Raw genomic sequence first — 19540 nt, forward strand, 5'->3', positions numbered from 1 at the left:
TACCACCACCACTACAGCAGGGAGCTTCACAAATGGGGCTGCTGAGAAAAGACAAAAGAAAAACAACTGGGATTTCCCCCCCACCCTCTCTGGCTTGCAGGAATCTCCTCCTTTGGTCTTCCGGTCAGATGGGGGAGGCCTTCTCTAAGTTTCGTTGTTCGGACTTGCTACACAGTTCTGCCGTTGAGGTTACCTTTGGATCAAACCTTGAAGACCAAGGAAAAAAACCCAGAAAACTCCTTCCCATACTGCTTGTTCTTTAAGATTTGACTTTTTCCCCCAATCTGACTACTAGTATTTATTTTTCAGAGTCTTCAGGTAGTTTCTTTTTTGAAAATTCTATCCAGAGTTATTAGTTATAATCCGTGCGGGAAGATGGACTATAGGGGTAAAGTGAGTTCACTTTGGCTAGCACCAGAAGTCACAAATAAATGATGAAGTCAGGCAAAGATTACAAAATACACTTGACAGTGGCAGAGAACCATAATGTCTGATAAACCCATGAAAGTACATTGACCTTCATTTAAGATCAGGAAAATGGAAGTTAGTTTGATAAAATGTACACACAGCAGTTTGGCAAAATTTTTATCACCTGATAACATCCAGAGTAGAAGATAATATAAGAAAACAGGAATATAATTATTTTATATTTTAAGTAGAATTATAAATTAGTATAACCAATTCCTAACCAATCATAATATAGGCTAAAATAATTAAAAGAGACTATCATATGCAACTTCTCAGGTAGAAATTTGGAAACCTACAGGAAATATATCATTTCCTAACAAAATAAAAATTACCAACATTAATGCAAGAAATAATAAAAAGACTGAATACACCAATTATAAAAACTGTTGGAAAATGACAAGAAAACTACCTTTGAAAGTAATACTAAATCCAAATGATTTTAGAATTGAGCTTTATCTAAACTATTGGGCAAATTATTTATGATACAGTTTAAATTATTTCAGACCACATAAAAATATGGAAACCTCTTGAACTTATTATACTAGTAAGCATCTTAATAACCAAATTGCTTGACAATAGTATGAAACAAAGAAGATCAAGCTCACCCATGTTTCTAGAAAAAGTTTTAATCCAAATAATAGCAAAAAATACTGCGGGATATAAAATAATACAATGTGACCAAATAGGGTATATTTGAGATCCAAGGATGGTATAATAGCAAGCTATTGACAAACATAATACATTACATAAAGAAATCAAAGGGCAGAAATTTTCTCATTAGGCATCAGCATCTGTCAAGATGTTCAAGATTAAGAAGCGTAGCTGAGAGGGACCCCAACTGATTGTCTTTTAAGTCCCTGAATTCCTGTTGTGTATGATCAACATTTCATTTGTTCTTCTTCATTACATAAACCAATACATTTTCTTTTTTTTTCTTAAGCTAGCTTGAGTTGGAACGCTGTCACTCACAACTAAATATATTTACTGCTAGGCAAGTGACTCATACCTGTAACCCCAAGACTTTAAGAGGCTGAGGAGGAAGGACTACTTGAGACCAGCCTGGGAAAGCATAATAAGACAGCATCCCTACAAAAAAATTTTTAAATGAAAACTAGCCAGGTATAGTGGCACATGCCTGTAGCCTTAGCTATTCAGGAGGCTGAGGCAGGGGGACCACTAGAACCCAGGAGTTTGAGGCTCTAATGAGCTATGATTGTGCCACTGCACTCCAGCCGTGACTACAGAGCAAGACCCTACCACTAAAAACAAAACACAACAAAAAGCAAAATAACAGAAATAATGTATACTGATACAAGCATCAACAGAAAAATAGTCAATAAAACAATTTTCCTAAAGTAGCCACTTACAACATAAATATTTTAAAGTCAGTAGAAAACCATCATACATTGTTAGGAAGAATGTAAAACAGTATAGCCCCTTTGGAAAACAATTTGGTTGTTTCTCAAAAAGTAAACACAAGATTACCATATAACTCAACAATTCCACTCCTATGTATCTACCCCAGAGAAATGAAAACATATGTTCACACAAGGACTTCATGTGAATATTCACAGTAACATTATTTATAGTACTCCAAAACTTGAAAGAATCTAAATGTCCATCACTGGTAAATGAACAGAGGCTACGTGGTTTAACCATATAGCGAAATACCATTCCACAGTAGAAACAAAATACGAACACACACTATATCATTAATGAACCCTGAAAAACTTTATGCTAAGTAAAAGCAAGCCAGACACAAGAAACGACATATAGCAAGATTTCATTTACATGAATTGTTCAGAAAATCTATAGGGATAGAAAGTAGACTGGAGTTCCCTGGGGGCAGGGACTGGGGTTTACTGTAAACAAACATAAAATATATCTTTGAAGAATGAAAACATTATAAAACTAATTTATGGTGATAGTCAAACCACTCACTAAATGTTACCAAAAATCATTAAATTGCACAGTTGAAATGGATATAATACTACAAAATATAACTCAATAAGGTTATTAAAAATTAAAGATAAGGCCAGGAGCGGTGGCTCACACCTGTAATCCCAGCACTTTGGGAAGCCAATGCAGGTGGATCATGAGGTGAGGAGTTTGAGGCCAGCCTGGCCAAGATGGTAAAACCCATCTCTACTAAAAATACAAAAATCATCCAGGCATGGTGGCGGGCGCCTGTGGTCCCAGCTACTCAGGAGGCTGAGGCAGGATAATTCCTCGAACCTGGGAGGCAGAGTTTGCATTGAGCTGAGATCATACCACTGCACTATAGCCTGGGTGACAGAGCAAGACTCCATCTCAAAAAAAGAAAAATTAAAGATAAAGCCAATAGGTTCCTGTTACGCAAACAACAATCAAGTAAAACAAAGACAGAAGAATGCATTCCATTCCCAATTATAGAAAGTCATAAAGTACCTAGGAATAATATAACCAGAAATGTTTGGGACTTATAGGAAACTACAAAATTTTACTAATACACATTAAATCTTGAATAAAAGCAGATAACCTGTTTTTGAAAAGTACATTGATTGCACCATCATAAATTTTTCCTAATTTACACTGTAAATTTAATATATTCGCAATCAAAATCCCAAAAGGATTTTAAGAGAAGAAACCCTAAAAATGATGTTAACGTTATCTAAAATTATAAACATATGAAAATAATCAGGAAAATCTTTAAAAAGAAGAGCAAGAAATGGGAACACCCCTATAGTACTATATTATCATAAAGCTACACTCCTTACAACAGTATAATAGAATTTACAGATGTATCAATGGAACAGAATTAAAAGCTAATAAATTAGCAAATAAATAGGCAAGTTTAATATCTTATAAAGTAAATTTCAAAGGAAGGGAAAAATATGAAATATTCAATATGTGGTGTTTGGATCCGTGTCAGGTCATTTGGAAAAACATGAAGCGTGATTCTGACCTCACTTCTAACACCAAAATAAAATCCAGATGGATAATACTTTTATAATAGCTGAATGGGAAAGCCCTTTTTAAGCATTTCACAAAGATCAAGGTCTATAGAGAAAAGGATTATAAATTTGATTGCATTTTAGTTGATAGTATTTAAGAGCTCACTTTACACCAGACACTTTTCTGAGCATTTTATTTAACCTCAGATTAAATGCAAGTAATGTACTTAATCCACACAACCAACCAGACCTATTTTATGTTCCTCCTCATAGTCTCTCAGCCTCACCTGTCTCTTGGACTCAGCCATTTGCTCTGCTTCACTTAGCATCTCAGTCAAAGGACACAAACCCTTCTGCTGCTTGAGGCTGAGCCTCAAGAGTCGCTGGCCCCTCCTACAATCTCCAGACCCAGATGAAATGCCACAGGAGTGGCTGCCCATAGCTGCCAAAAAGCCTGATAATGCAACCCAGTGTGGAAAAGTTAACTCCTAGTGGGGAAAATTTTGACTAGGAAAAGACAGGAAGCAGAAGGATAAAATCTCTCCTTCCTCCTGCCCACTGACTATGCCGAGACAGACGGCCATGCAGCCTATCTGGAGGCTTCATGAACTGACTCACCTGCTGAGCTGCAGTTATGCGTTTGCAGTCATAACAGTAGCCAGTGCAGAAAGGCTTTACTCTGCATTGCTTCCCACACGTCACCACCTCCCTTTTCTTTACACCCGTTCTTGCTGCCCTGGGATCACATCTCTCACCTAAAGCATTAGCATTTAATCCATGTCCCAGTGTCTGTACTTTAGGGAATACAGAGTAGGACATCCAGTTTTTCTGATGAGGACACTAATTCACAGACAGGTAAAGAAACTTGTCAAAGATCATTCAGCTAGTTACTCATGAAGCTCAGTTTTGAACAAAAGGAAACTCATTAATCTTACACAGTGTAACTGTAAAAATAAAAATACAACAGCAAACATTATCCTTACTGTGAACTATGGAACACTATTTTTGGGATCAAGAGTGAGACAAGACTGCCCATTATTATCATCTCTCTTCAGTATTATACTAGATTATTATACTATTATACTAGAAATCCTAGCATAATGGCAAACAAAAGAAACAGAATTGATACTACTCACAGATGTTTTGATTACATATGTAGGTTATATTTTAATCTATAATTATTAGAATAAACTTTAATTATAAAATGTTACTGAGCACAAGGTCAATACACAAATCTCAATTATATTTTATATATAGCAACGAAAACACAAAACCACAAATACTGCTTTTAATTGCATTTAAAATACCCAGGAAAACATCTTACAGTAACTGTGTAAGACACTCACAAAACTATAAAACATTATCAACAGAAATCAATAAGGATTCCAAAAACGGAGATACAAATCACATTAACAGATTTTAAGACTTGATTTTATTATGTCCTTTCTCAAATCGATCTATATATTCAAAGCAATCCTAATCAAAGTCCTAGCAAGTTTTTTGTCTGGAGGAAGTGGATTTTGTGTGTGTGAAATGTGTGCCAAGGGCCAAGAATAAACAAAAATGTCCTTGAAGAGGAAGAAATGGAGAGGAAGATGTTCTAACAGATGTTAAGCTACAGGAAACTCATTACAGTATTGGTACAAAGGCTGACAAAAATGAAAAAAAAGACACAGGCCGTAAGGTCAAATGCCATTGGACCTTACTTCCCACCATAACTATAATCAGCTCTAGGTAGATTAAAGGTAAAATGAGAAGGAGAAAACTATGTAACTTTTAGAAATTAATATATCTTCATTATCTCACAACTGGACATGATTTTTTTTAAAAAAAGATGCAAAAAGAGAAAAAGATAAATTTGACTTCCTTAAAAGTTAGAACTGCAGTTAATCAAAGAGAACTGCAAAGAGGTAGAAACCAAGCAACAAATCAGGAGAAGCTATTTGCAACACATATAACTGGCAAAGGTCTTTTTTTTTTTTTTGAGACAGAGTCTTGCTCTGTCTCCAGGCACCAGGCTGGAGTGCAGTGGCATGATCTTGGCTCTCTACAACCTCCACCTCCTGGGTTCAAGCAATTCTCCTGCCTTAGCCTCCTCAGTAGCTGGGTCTACAGGCACGTGCCACCACACCCAGCTAATTTTTGTATTTTTTTAGTAGAGATGGGGTTTCACCATGTTGGCCAGGATGGTCTCCATCTCTTGACCTACTGATCCACCCACCTCGGCCTCCCAAAGTACCGGGATTACAGGCACGAGCCACTGCTCACAGTAGCAAAGGTCTTTTACTTAGAACACCATGTCTTGTTTCTAAGACAAACTGTTTTCCACATTTTACTGTCATGGACATTGGGGTGCATATTATTATCACTGGCGATTTACAACATAATAAAAAACATTTTTTTCTGAATATAATACAATGGCATCTTAGATTTGATGATAAACTGCATATAAAGAACACTGAAGAAGCCTTACGTAAAAGACAATTCTAGACCAAAAATGGACAAATGACTTGAAAAGGAACTTCATGAGAGAAAAAAACAAAATGACCAGTAATTATGTGGGAAAAAATAGCCTCGTTAAGAATCAGATAAATGCAAATTAAAGCTATAATGATATATGTAGGCAAAAATTTTTAAGTCTGGCAATACCAAGTGTTAGCAAACATTTAAAGAAATAGAACCCTCTCATCCACCATGGATCAGAAAGTAAACTGGTAAACTACTTTGGAGTACAATTCGCATTACCTAGTAAAGATTAACATGTCCAAACTCTATGATTCAATAACCCCTCTCCTAGGTAGACATCATAGGAAAACCTTAGTATTCTTAGACCAGATAACGTGTGTGTGTACTTAAAATAGCATCATTAAAAATATCCAAAAAGTAAAAATGACACAAATGTTCATCAACAATCCACTGGCTACACACATTGATTTCTATCTCTGCAATGGAATATTATACATCAATGAAAATGAATGAACCACTACTATATGAAGCAAAATTAATGTAGCTCATTCTCAATGCTGAATGAAAGAAAAAAGTTATAAAAATGCATTAGAATGATTTCTTTCATATAAAGTTCAAAACAGTAAAAACTAAACAAAAGATTATTTAAGAATACATAGATATGTGGTGCAAGAATGAAGAAAAGCAAGACAACAGTTGCCACAAAAGTCAAGGTCATGGTTTCCTATGGTATAGGAGTAAGTACTTGTGACTACAAAGGGACACAGCAACTTTCAAGGTGCAGGCAATTTTCTGTTTCATATCCTGACATTGAACCAATGTTCATTTAATTTTAATTCATATGCATCCATTTATATAATCTTCTGTAGGTATACAATACCACAACTTTTTAAAATGAAAAGAGTTGCAGAGCAATATGATCTCATTTAATTTTCATGTTTATATGTTAAGTACATATAGGTAGAAAAACTCTCAACTGTTTTCCTTATGGGATATTACCTCTGGGGTTTGGGGTTTTTGAGTCTGTAACAGATTTGTAGTCTGTATTATGTGAATTTTTACAATAAGCGCATATGACTTTGTAATCAATTAGAAAAAGTAAGACATTTAATCATCTAGGAAAATCATGCCAGGTAAAACACACCAGGTATTAAGACTGGCCAACTTCACCCAAATAATTTAAATTTAACATTTCTATAAAATTTTACATTCTCTACCCTATTTCCTGGGTTGTTAAGTATCAGATATCAAAGATAATTAAAGCCTTTAAGGAAAACCGATTCTACAAGCACAGCCAAAATTGCAAGGTGTTGACAGCAACTCTAACTACAGTCACAGTTCACCTTTACCTCTTATAAATAATGCTCAACTTCTTTAGACAACATCCCAGAGTCTCTTGCAAATATCACAATAGTCAAAAACAGTCCAAAATGTACACAACTGTCTTGGCAGTGGTCATGAGGTAGCGGCGCAGTGGCAGGGCGTGATGAGTGTCAAATTTGTAACATACATTAAACCTCACACAAAATTCCAAGTTTAAAAGAAAAAAGAATCCCACTATCTCATCTCTAACTACTTCACGTACTAACAGGGTCTTTTTAGATCTCAAAAATGTTTACCAATGGAGTTTATATTAATAATATCTCATTTCTATTTCACAATTTCATTCTCAGAAGCTTTTTAATGATAATTTTCCTATACCAAACATTTCTATTTAAAATATCAAAACTCGATTCTTCAGCTCCCTGAATGCTAACTACCCCAAATAATAGAGGGCAGCAACCACAGGCAACTGCAGCTTTCATCTGTACTGTTCTTTGACTTTTGACATTTGGCTCTGAACTTGGCCCCTTTCCCAGGGATTAAAGCAGTAGTGGCATGCTGACAAATGTCTAACAACCAGCCTTCTGCAATGGGGGGATTGATAGGTAGTGCTTGCCAATTTCCATGGTATAAACACTGGATGATGGACAATTTCGAGCTATCTTCCCAACACAGAATTGGGAAGAGATGCACAGTAGCATACCACTAGGTAGGATTTCTACCATTAAGTTTCAATAGACATGACTCAAGAGCATAAATAATAGTAAAATGTAGTAAAATCATTAGGAATTAATCAGTTTTAAGTATTTGTTACCTTTGCTTTTAATATATTTTTAAATTATAGGTTTATAAAATTCAATTTTTAATAATGAGTACATCAAATAACCAGCTTGCAAAATTCCTGAAAATTTAACAATCAGCTCTTATGAGCTGGCACACCAATGGCTTTGACCTGCCAAACTTCCTCCGGCTTCCAATTCAGACTTAACTTCCTTACAGACCTCTCTTGGCTCTCTGCAGCTGGGAGATATATATATTCCACTGTGGCCTTCCTTGGCAGCTGCCACACCCCTGCACAAACAGGTGCCTGCTTGACTCACCTTTTGCCCAGGAAGGATCATTCCCTGAAGATTTAATGCTATTCACAGCTTAGGTCTTCATCCTTGAGTTAGAAAAAAAGAAAAAAAAAAGCTTATTAAGTTAAATTTAAAATTGTTATTTTGAAGTTATCAAAGTTACATTGCTTAATAAAACAGAAAGACATCAATCCTATTCTTTGCCCCACTATTTATAAACTATAGGACATCATTCACCATCTGAGTTTCAGTGTCCTCATCAGTAAAATGGGAATAACTTTATAGGCGGCTGTGAGGATTAAATAAATAATGCCTATAAAACAGCACAGTGTTTGGCATATGATCGTATTTAACAAATGGCAGCCATTATTACCTGTTGTTAAATGCCACTTTTATGGGTTACATATGTGATGCCACTTTGGAAAGTTAAGTATCAACTCCTGACTGAGCAGCCTGTTATCAAAGCAAAATGCCTTCCAGATATCACATTTCTATATTCACAGTCAAATCTTAACATCAGGAATATGTTCTCTGGCCACCTAAACAGCCACTCTACTTTTTTATGCTAATGACCTGGAGAGGGACATCCATTATCAATCTAGTTTTCCAGGCATGGAAACACCGAGTTAACAAAGTAGACATCATTTTCACCTTAGGAACTTAGAACCTAGTTGGGGACAGGAACCTAGAACATAATCATACAAATAACCTAGTGGGGGACAGGGACCTAAAACAATCATACAAACATTAAGTTCACATTGTTCTAAGTGCCAAGAAGAGCAAGGAAAAGATGTTATAAGAAATTATTTCAGGCAGATCTTATCTAGTCTAGGGTGTTAGGGAGTTTTCTGTTAATGAGACATTTAAGCTAAGATCTAAAAGATCTAAATGATGAGGAGTTAACCAGACACAGAGTATGGGGAAATGCAATCCACGGTAAGGCATCAGCCTTTGTTTAGGCCTTGAAGTGGGAGAGAGCACGATGTGGTCAACACACCAAGAAAAGGAGCTACATAGTGCAATAAGCAGAAGAGGAAAACCACGTTTTTTATTAATGTAAACTCAACTTGTTATTCCCCCTTATTGTTATTCCCCCTTACTCTCCCGTATCGCATCGCTCTAGCTCTAAGAGGTGGATCCTATACCTAGAGGACCCCTTGTGATTCACTGGATTGTCTACATTTACAGGTAGATGTCAGGATCAAGTTTAATTAATTGTTCAGCACATTAAAGGCTGACCCAGAGGAAGAAGCTGAGAAGCTGAGCCCCAGCAAGGCTGCATACTGCAATGGGGAAGGCAGATGCAGAAAACAGGAAATAATTGCTGAAGATCAGAGGCTATTGAAGGTATTTAACTCCTTGTCACTCTACCTCCAGCTAGGTCTCCAGCAGCAGCTGCACCTCCACTGTGATTTCAGATTCTACCAGCCCCCTCCACCTTGATCCCAGCTCTCATCAGGAAACCCTGGCCAGAGTGCTAGCTACCACTCAGTGGCACTGAAGTATCATCCCCTCCCTGTGTTTCTTCAACCCTAAGGAAAGTTGTGTCATCCTGTTACTGCTAATCACTTGTTTCCTCAACTTTTCCTATTTCCTTTCTGTTCAAAAAGTGCTTCAGGAACCAGCAGCATTGGCTTTATCTAGGAGCATCTTCAAAATGCGGAATCTCAGGGCTTACCCCAAATCTACTGAATTTGATTTTTTTTTTTTTTTTTTTTTTTTTTTGAGACAGAGTCTCGCTCTGTTACCCAGGCTGGAGTGCAGTGGCACAATCCTGGCTCACTGCAACCTCTGCCTCCTGGACTAAAGCAATTCACCTGCCTTGGTATTCTGAGAAGCTGGATTACAGGTGTGCACCACCAAGCCTGGCTAATTTTTGTACTTTTAGTAGAGACGGGGTTTCGCCATGTTGGCCATGCTGGTCTTGAACTCCTGATCTCAGGTGATCCACCCTCCTCAGCCTCCCGAAGTGCTGGGATTACAGGCATGAGCTACCACGCCCAGCCTGAATCTGCATTTGAAAAAAATCTCAGGTTACAATAAAATCTGAGTAGCAATGCCCTGTTTGTGTCTTCAGGAAGACCATCCCTAAGTAACAAATAGACTATATTAAATTCCCTCGGATTGAAATACCTAGATGATTTCTGTCTTCTGACAAAATCCTGATGGCTTTTATGTTCACACTGTTCACTTATTTTCAATGCTTACCATCTGTTCTATTGTGCTATAATTTTAACATTCTTGAATTAATTTGGATTCTACTGCTGAACCCAGTGATCTAGATTCCAGATTAGTAGTGTTCATAGAACTCTACCATTTCTACCAATGCTTTTCCTTGAACAGCTATTCATTTCCAGATCTCTCAGCTGGTTTCTCTGACCAGCTCTTGGTTGACATTTTTTCCTTCAAAACTATGCAGAATTGTTCCTTTTTTCTTAAGTTATTCAATGTTGCCAATGAAAAGTCTGATTTTTGTTCCTTCATAGAGAATGTGTTGCTGTTGGTTTGGGTTGTGTTTTATGATTTTTTTGCATGAATTTTTACAGAATTTTTTTTGTCTTCCTTAAAATTTTTAAAAATGTCATCAGCAATATATGAAAGTCACCTGGAAAATACCAAACCATATTAATCTTCAAATGCTGGCCTCTTCTTCTACTAAAGAACAGTTTTTAAAATTAAAACTTAGATATTTATTTTTGTTTTGTTCCAATCTTTTCTTGAAATTTCATTTTATAAAATCATGTCCAAAGTTGACATGAATATTAGACTTGCTTTTGAAGTTGACTTTCAAACTCCTTTTTCATCTCATACCATTTCTATTTCAGGCTTACCTGTCCCTTTTCAGAGATACCAAGGCTTTTTACATTTTGCTGAAAATAACAAGCAAATGTTTTCCAAAACATTTTCTGACTCCTGTAGCAAATAATTTTTAGAGTTATGATTTCCCTTTGACCCTAGAGAATAATTTTCCATTCCCTTCATGCTATAGTAACTTTTATAGAGCACTTTTTAAAAACCTGTTGATTAATGCTTGTACAAGGACCACCTAATGCCAACAGATAGAGGCCATGGCATCTCCTTGGTTTCTCTGTCCCTTTGGGTGTCAATGTATTCTTTTATAAGATTTAGACTTAAAGTAGGAGTGGATATTCATGGCCCCTAATCCTAGGCTGGGTAGGCAGTTATCCTTCTTGACTAATCAGGACTGAGGTGAACTCTCCTCTTACTGAGTCTGGGGTTAGATGCGTTTTTTGGTTCTTTTACTATATAAAGCATAAAGACCCCATCCTTTTTCTCCTGCCTCTTCCTTCATCGCTACCCCATCTTTACCTACTGCACTGTTCCCAGAACTCTACCATTTTCTACCAAAATGCTTTTCCTTGAATAGCTACTTTCCAGATGCAATGTCCTATGAATTGTAGCTTCTGATTATGTGTGGGCAAAAAATTATGAAGATGAGAGGTGAGGACTTCTATCAATCTCAAAAATATCCAAATGCATAAGAGATGTTGCTGCATAAGGTTTGTCAATACTTTTGATTAATTTACATTCCTGCTTTCCAAAAGGGGGTTCCATGCTTTCTAAATAGCAGTATTACCCAGGATGGACATATTTATCAACAGTCGAGCTGGAAAAAATTTCCCTTCAGACTTTGGCATATGGTCCTTTCTGTAGCATCCAGTGTTGAGAGTTTTTGCATATCTTCACGGACACATTAAGGGGAGAATATGAGAAAATATGCTGGGCCCTGTTAATCTACTGCCATTGTAACATCAATAAAAGCTAACATTTGTTAAGTGTTTACTACATGGCAGGCACTATGCTTAGAGTGCTCTCTGTATATCCTACCTCATATTTAATCCAGTTCTTTGCTAATATGGATGTTGGAAGCACCCTCCCATTCCCAGGCTTCAGATTTTCTGGTAGAATTAAGGGTCTTCACTATAGCTAACTCTTAGCCTCTCGCTCACCTCTCAACCCACTGGTTAGTTGGGAAGAGGAATCTCTTCCCAAGATGCACTTGGCTCAGCCATGTGTAGAATCACGCTTTGATCTGAATGCATTTGAGTCCACTTGCTGAGTAAGCTTAGTGAGCAGATCTGCCTCCTAAAAGGGGCTTGCAGTTTTCATTTCTGCCAGTGCCTAGTGACTATGTTCGTTATTGGGGTGTGGAATTAGGAAGCCCATCATTTCTAAGTATCCAAGTTTTTCAATACAGTTTTATGAGTAGTAACATGACATTTTTATACCCATCTATCTAATTTCCACCCTTTCAATGAGTTCCAAACCTAAATGAGGAAGATAGAAATTTTTTGTTGGTCCCTTCAAGTTTTCAAACTAGGTATTACTAGCATCTCCATTTTTAGTTGGGTAAGCACAAGCACCTGAACCAACTTATCCAAGATTCATCCAGCTCAGCAATGACAGAGCATGGATTCTCACTCAGAGTTCTGCCTAACTCTAGAGCTAACATTTGATTATCATGGCAAGCTAATCATCCCTTCACCACTTCCTACAGCGATCTTCACAAAACCTCAGCACAGCTTGAACATGGTGTTAGTGTTAATACCGTATGTAGAAAACCCAACCTATCCTCTAACTCTCCCAAGTACAGTTAGAGGCTCCATGCTCTATGTTCTTCGTAGTCTTCTATGGAAGATCAAAGGTTTGTTCAGCAAATCAAAGGTTTATGTATTAATTTCTCTCTCTAAACTTAGCATTCAGCACTGCGTAGATGCCAGTTCAATTTTTTGTTAAATTGTTCATAGGAACAAATAAACTAATAATACTGCAAAGCATCCACTTTAAGTACAAGGTCTACACTGATTCCAGGACAGATATAATTGCACTCCAGCAATATTTAAGCTACAGGGCCTGCCTTTGTTCCATTTAATTTGGTACTTGTTGTTGTTGTTGTTGTTTTAGGTTTTTAAAGTTCCCTCTACCCTTGCTTTTAGAAAATGTTGCATGAGAAAAGTCAGTTAATTGACAATATATATGATGTCCATTAACCATTAGCAGTATTTCACTGCACTATGATACCTGGTTCAATCTTACCCCCTAAATTACTGTAAGAAACCAAAGTAATTACATTAACAGAACATGAAAATAATAGCAATGATAGCTATGATTTATCAGCACCCACCAGGTACTAAACCCCGTGCTAAATGGTTTATACATATTAGCACTAAGTTACACAAGAAGCCTTTGAGGTATTATCCCCATTTTACAAATGAGAAAACTGTGGCTCGGTGAGATAAAGATATTTGCCCCCTGACACATCAGTAAGTGGCAGAGCAGGAACTGAATCACGGCTGTCTAGCTCCAGAGCTGGATCTCTTTCCTTCATTTGGTGCCCTCTGGAATATTGTATGCAGCAGCTGTTTTGACGATTAGAAAAGATAATGGGTAGGAAAGTGCCTGAAAAACTCTGCAGAGAACCAAGCATGTAAGAGATTATGAAGACTTGTTGAGAGCTTTGGCAAGGACACTGTGATAATAGCCCTAGGGAGGGGAAACAAATTGATCTGGCTGGAGCTTTGGGACATTTCCCATTATCTAAGTGATCTGAATTAAGTATTTCTGAAATAGTGGAGCTGCAGACCCTCTTTCTTTGTGAACCAGTCCCCATCTCTGAGAACAAAGGCAGGAGAGGTTAGTTTGGCTTATTCCAGTCATTTTCTCTTGAGACAGATTAAAGGGTGGGGGTTGAATAGTGGTAGTGTCCACTTGCTTTGGGGTCCTAGACGTTGATTGATTCTGGACCCTACTCTGAGGAAGAACAGTTAACTCAGAACACATGCCGAAACTTCTTCTATTTAAAACCCATTTCAAAAACACAATAGGCCTGCATGTTTATTCTCTGAAACACAGCACAACAGAGCACAGATTGTTACATATGTTCCAAATGTTTCACCAGACTTCAGAAGCACAGAAAGGCCTTTTGTTCTCTCATTCACCCAAACATTTAATGGATAATTTCTGTATATCGGGCACTGTGTTAGGCACCAAGGAACAAGATAGTGTCCCTTTTGTCAAAAAACTAAGACTACAGTAGAGGAGACTAACCTATAAGCTAATATTTTAAATGTTATGATACAATATAACAAGAGGGGTGTATACAATATAAAGAAAATGGAATGAAAGAGCAATGCTTTATGACTATGAAGACTCCTTCCAAGAAGAGATGATGTCTGAGCTGGCTTTTGATGACCAAATAGGACTGTTAAGCTCAACTCCTCTTAGGTGCATTGTTCCCCACTCTTTATATAGATCTGGTGCTTGGAAACACACTAAATTATTATTTTTTAATAATTATTTATTTAGCATGTAGCATATACAGAACACTAAGTTAATATTTGTGCACAAGTCAAAGAAGAACAAGGTAGGTTCTATATGTCTTACTTATAAAAACAAATTAGAGAAAACAAGGCATGATCCAAAATAATAAAAGAATGAATAAGAATGAGGAAAGCATTTAACATAACACTGGCTATAAAAGATCAAGCAGGCAAAATGCAAACTCTGAATCAATAGGCAGAGAATGGGGTCAATAATGTAACCTTAAGAAGCTAGAAAAAGAAGATCAAATTATACCCCAAAAATATGTAGAAAGAAATAGTATAACCAAGAACAGAAAATAATAAAATAAAAACAGATATACAACAGACAAAAATCAACAAAAGCAAAAGTTAGTTCTCTTAAATAATCAATATAATAAAACCCTACATCAACTTCTCAAGAATAAAATAATACATCCTGGGCAACGTGGCAAGACCTCCTCTACCAAAAATAAAAAAAGAAATCAGCTGGGCATGATGGTGCATTCCTTTAGTCCCAGCTACTAGAGAGGCTGAGGCAGGAGGATTGGTTGAACCCAGCAGTTTGAAATTACAGTGAGTTATAATCACACCACCACAGCCTGGGTGACAAAGACAGACGTGTCTCAAAAAGAAAAAAAAAAAAGAATAAAAGAATAGACATAAATTGCTAATATCAGCAATGTGAAAGAGAACATCATTACAGATATTTCAGATATTAAAAGGATAAAATATTATCAATAATATAATGCCAACACATTTGGTAACTTAGATGAAATGGACACATTTCCTAAAAGACTGCAACTTACCAAAACTGACTCAAGAAGAAATAGAAAATCTGAATAAATCTATGTCCTACTAAAGAAATTAAATTTCTAATGAAAGGCCTCTACACACAAAAAAAATCTCTGGGGCCAGATGGCTTCCTAATTAATTCTACATTCAACATTCAAACATTTCAAGAAAAAAAATACAAATTCTACACAAGCTCTTTCAGAAAATAAAGATGAGGACAGTATTCCCTGTAAACAAAACTTGACAAAGACATTGTACGAAAAGAAAACTATAGATCACTGTCCTTTGTGAACATGAATAAAAAAAAATCCTGCAAAAAAAGAAATCCTGCAAACACAATTAGCAAATTGTATCTAATAATATTTTTAAAGGATAGTAATTCATAATCAAGTGGGGTTTATTCCTAGAATACAATGTTGGCTTCACATTTATAAATCAATTAATGTAATTTATCATATTTAGATATTAACAGGATTTAATGTTAATTTATAATGCAATGTGTTAATTTATCATATCACAGTAACAGAATATGGTGCATTTCAACAGATGTAGAAAGAGTAACAACAGTTGACATTCATTCATGATCAAAACTCTGCAAATTAGGAATAGCATTTCTTCAACTTGATTAACAGTATCTACAAAAACCTACATCTAACATAACACTGAATGGTGCAAAACTGAATGTTTTTCCACATAAAATTTGGAACAAGGAAATAGTATGCTAGAGGTCCTAGCTAATGCAAAAAAGCAAAACAAAAAGGCAAGGGCATACCATTTGGAAAGAAAGAAATAAACTATTTTAAATTACATATGGCATGATTGTATATGTAGAAAATCCTAAAAAGTCTTCCTACTAGAATTAATAAATGAAATTAACCTTGTTTCAGCATACAAGATTAACATATAAAAATCAATTGCATCTTCATGTGTTAGTAACAAACAATTGGAAAAGGAACTAAAATAATATTTTTAAGGGCATTCAAAAAGATGAACTACTTAGGTATAAATTTTTTTTTTTTTTTTTTTTTGAGACGGAGTTTCGCTCTTGTTACCCAGGCTGGAGTGCAATGGCGCGATCTCGGCTCACCGCAACCTCCGCCTCCTGGGTTCAGGCAATTCTCCTGCCTCAGCCTCCTGAGTAGCTGGGATTACAGGCACGCGCCACCATGCCCAGCTAATTTTTTGTATTTTTAGTAGAGACGGGGTTTCACCATGTTGACCAGGATGGTCTCGATCTCTTCACCTTGTGATCCACCCGCCTCGGCCTCCCAAAGTGCTGGGATTACAGGCGTGAGCCACCGCGCCCGGGCACAGGTATAAATTTTTAAAAATTATTCAAGACCTGCAAAATGGAAACTAAAACACTTCTAAGAGAAATCAAAGACAATTTAAATGAACAGAGGGATATATTATGTTCATAGAATGGAAAACCCAATATTGTTAATATTCAATACTTTCCAAATTAATTTATATCTTTAACTCAATTCCTATCAAAATCTCAACAGAGTATTTTTATTGTTTTGTTTATTTTTTCTTTTTTTTCACTTTAGTTTTTTTCTTAACAGATTATTTTTAGATATTGATAAACTTATTCCAAAATTTACAAAGGACATCAAATAGCCAAAACAATTTGACAAAGATCTAAGTTGGAGGACTTATGTTACTTGATTATAAAGCTACAAGCAAGGCTGGGCATGGTGGCTCATGACTATAATCTCAGCACTCTGGGAGGCTGAGGAGGGTGAATCACCTGATGTCAGGAGTTTGAGACCAGCCTGGCCAACATGGTGAACCTCCATCACTACTAAAAAAAAAATACAAAAATTAGCGAGGCGTGGTTACAGGCACCCGTAATCCCAGCTACTCTGGAGGCTGAGGCAGGAGAATCGCTTGAACCCAGGAAGCAGAGGTTGCAGTGAGCCAAGATCATGCCACTGCACTCCAGCCTGGGCAACAGAGCAAGACTCCATGTAAAAAAATAAAAGCTACCATCAGGACAGTGTGATGTTAGAATGGCAGACATATAAATCAAAGGAATAGTACTGGTAGTCCAGAAACAGATTATATATGATCTATTAATTTTTAACAAAGTTGCCAAAGTAGTTCCATGAGGAAAAAAAACAGTCTTTTTAACAAATGGTGATGAAACAACTTTGTATCTTCATTTGGAAAAACTTGACCTCATCCCTTATGATATGGTTTGACTCTGTGTTCCCACCCAAATCACACTTCGAATTGTAATTCCCATGTGTTGAAGGAGGGACCTGGTGGGGGTATCTGGATCGGATCATGGGGGGCAGTGTCCCCCATGCTGTTCTCATGTTAGTGAATGAGTTCTCACAAGACCTGATTGATAGTTTAAAAGTGTTTGGCAGTCCCCCTTTCGCTCTCTCAGTCTCTTGCCACAATGTAAGGTGACTGCTTTCCCTTCGCTTTCTGCCATGATTGTAAATTTCCTGAGACCTCCCCAGCCATCTGGAACTGTGAATCAATTAAATCTCTTTCCAGGTAGTTCTTTATAGCAGTGTGAAAAGGAACTAATAACCTTACCTCAAACATACACAAAAATTAACTCTAAAATTACCATTAAGAATAATAAAGATGCTAAAACTATTAAACTTCTAAACATATGAGAAAATTTTTGCAAACTTGGGGTTCAAGGCTTTGCATGTGTGATTTTCTTTTTTGTTATTTTCTTTTCGGATAGACACAAAAAAGCACTAAGTACAAAAGAACAAAATTAACAAATTGGACTTAATCAAAACTAAAAACTGTTCTGTGAAAGACATCATTCTTAAATATTAAAAAGGCAAGTTTTAGACACATGTATATAATATATAGTTACATAGTCATTCTTATATACAAACATATGTGTGTAAATATATATATACACATGGACACACACACATCTGACAAGGAATTTTTTTTTTTTTTTTTTGAGACAGAGACTCATTCTGTCACCCAGGCTGGAGTGCAGTGGTGTGATCTTGGCTCACTGCAACCTCTGCTTCCTGGGTTCAAGAGATTCTCCTGTCTCAGCCTCCCAAGTAGCTGGGATTGCAGGTGTGTGCCACCAGGCCCAGCTAAATTTTGTATTTTGGGTAGAGACTGGGTTTCACCATGTTGGCCAGGCTGGTTTTGAACTCCTGACCTCAAGTAATCCACTCACCTCAGCCTTCCAAAGTGCTGGGATTACAGGCATAAGCCACCGTGCCCAGCCCTGACAAGGAATTTGTATCCAGAATATTTAAAGAACTCCTATAATTCATTCAGAAAAAGATAAGTGGCCTTTATTCAATGGGCAAAATATTTAAACCTCCATTTCACAAAAGAGGATTATGGGAAGTTAATAAATACTTGAAATATGTTCAACATAACCAATGCTCAGGAAAATGCAAATTAAAATTATGAGATAACATCAACTAAAACTTATGTGTAATTGTTGAAATTTTAAATACTAATAATAGTAAGTGTTAATGAGAATGCAGAACAACGGAAACTCCAACAGTGTTAGTGGGAATACAAAATGGTACCACCTGGAAAAAGACTGGCAATTTCTTAAAACATTAAACACACACTGCATACAACCCAGAACTCTCATTCGTGAGGAATAAAAATATTTGAAAGAAAATAAAAGCATATGTCTAAACAAAGAGTTGTACACAAATGTTCATAGCAGCATTTTTCATAATGGCTCACAACTGGAAACCACACAAATGTCTATCAGGAGGAATGGTGAATAAATAAACAAATAGTTGTATATCAACACGACGGAGTACTACCCAGCAACAAAAAGAAACAAACCACTGATACATGCAACAGTATGGATAAACCTCAAAAGTGTTATGCTGAGCAAGAGCCCAGACCCAAAGTGTACACAGTGTGTGTGTATACACACACACAGACACATACCCCTTAGAATATCTATTAAAATCTATCTATTAGAATATGATACTTAATAGTGCTCCAATAATGTTACTTGTCTCTAAGTTCCAGCCAAGGGATGACAGAATCAGAAGGTTCTGGTATTTCTTGGAGATGTTTAGCCAGCCCTCTGAACCCTAACAGTTCAGAAGTAATTATGGCCTGAGTTACAGATCAGGCCAGCAGACACTACTTTCTTCCCTGGGTAATAAGACAAAACACAGGAAGCTGTGGC

At 36.6% G+C, this 19540-nt stretch overlaps 1 long non-coding RNA gene across 1 annotated transcript in view; it reads right to left on the reverse strand.

Annotated features, from left to right (window-relative positions):
- Positions 1–19508, reverse strand: part of LOC118145824 (uncharacterized) — a 35115-nt gene extending 15607 nt beyond the window's left edge. The window contains exons 1-2 of the long non-coding RNA XR_004731309.3: positions 19361–19508; positions 8291–8352 (exon numbers count right to left, since the gene is read on the reverse strand). This is a non-coding gene — a long non-coding RNA (uncharacterized LOC118145824). The remainder of the gene's footprint in view (positions 1–8290; positions 8353–19360) is intronic.
- Positions 19509–19540: the final 32 nt, after the last annotated feature.

This window comes from Callithrix jacchus, chromosome 10 (assembly GCF_049354715.1).
Source record: "Callithrix jacchus isolate 240 chromosome 10, calJac240_pri, whole genome shotgun sequence".
Taxonomy (NCBI): domain Eukaryota; kingdom Metazoa; phylum Chordata; class Mammalia; order Primates; family Cebidae; genus Callithrix; species Callithrix jacchus.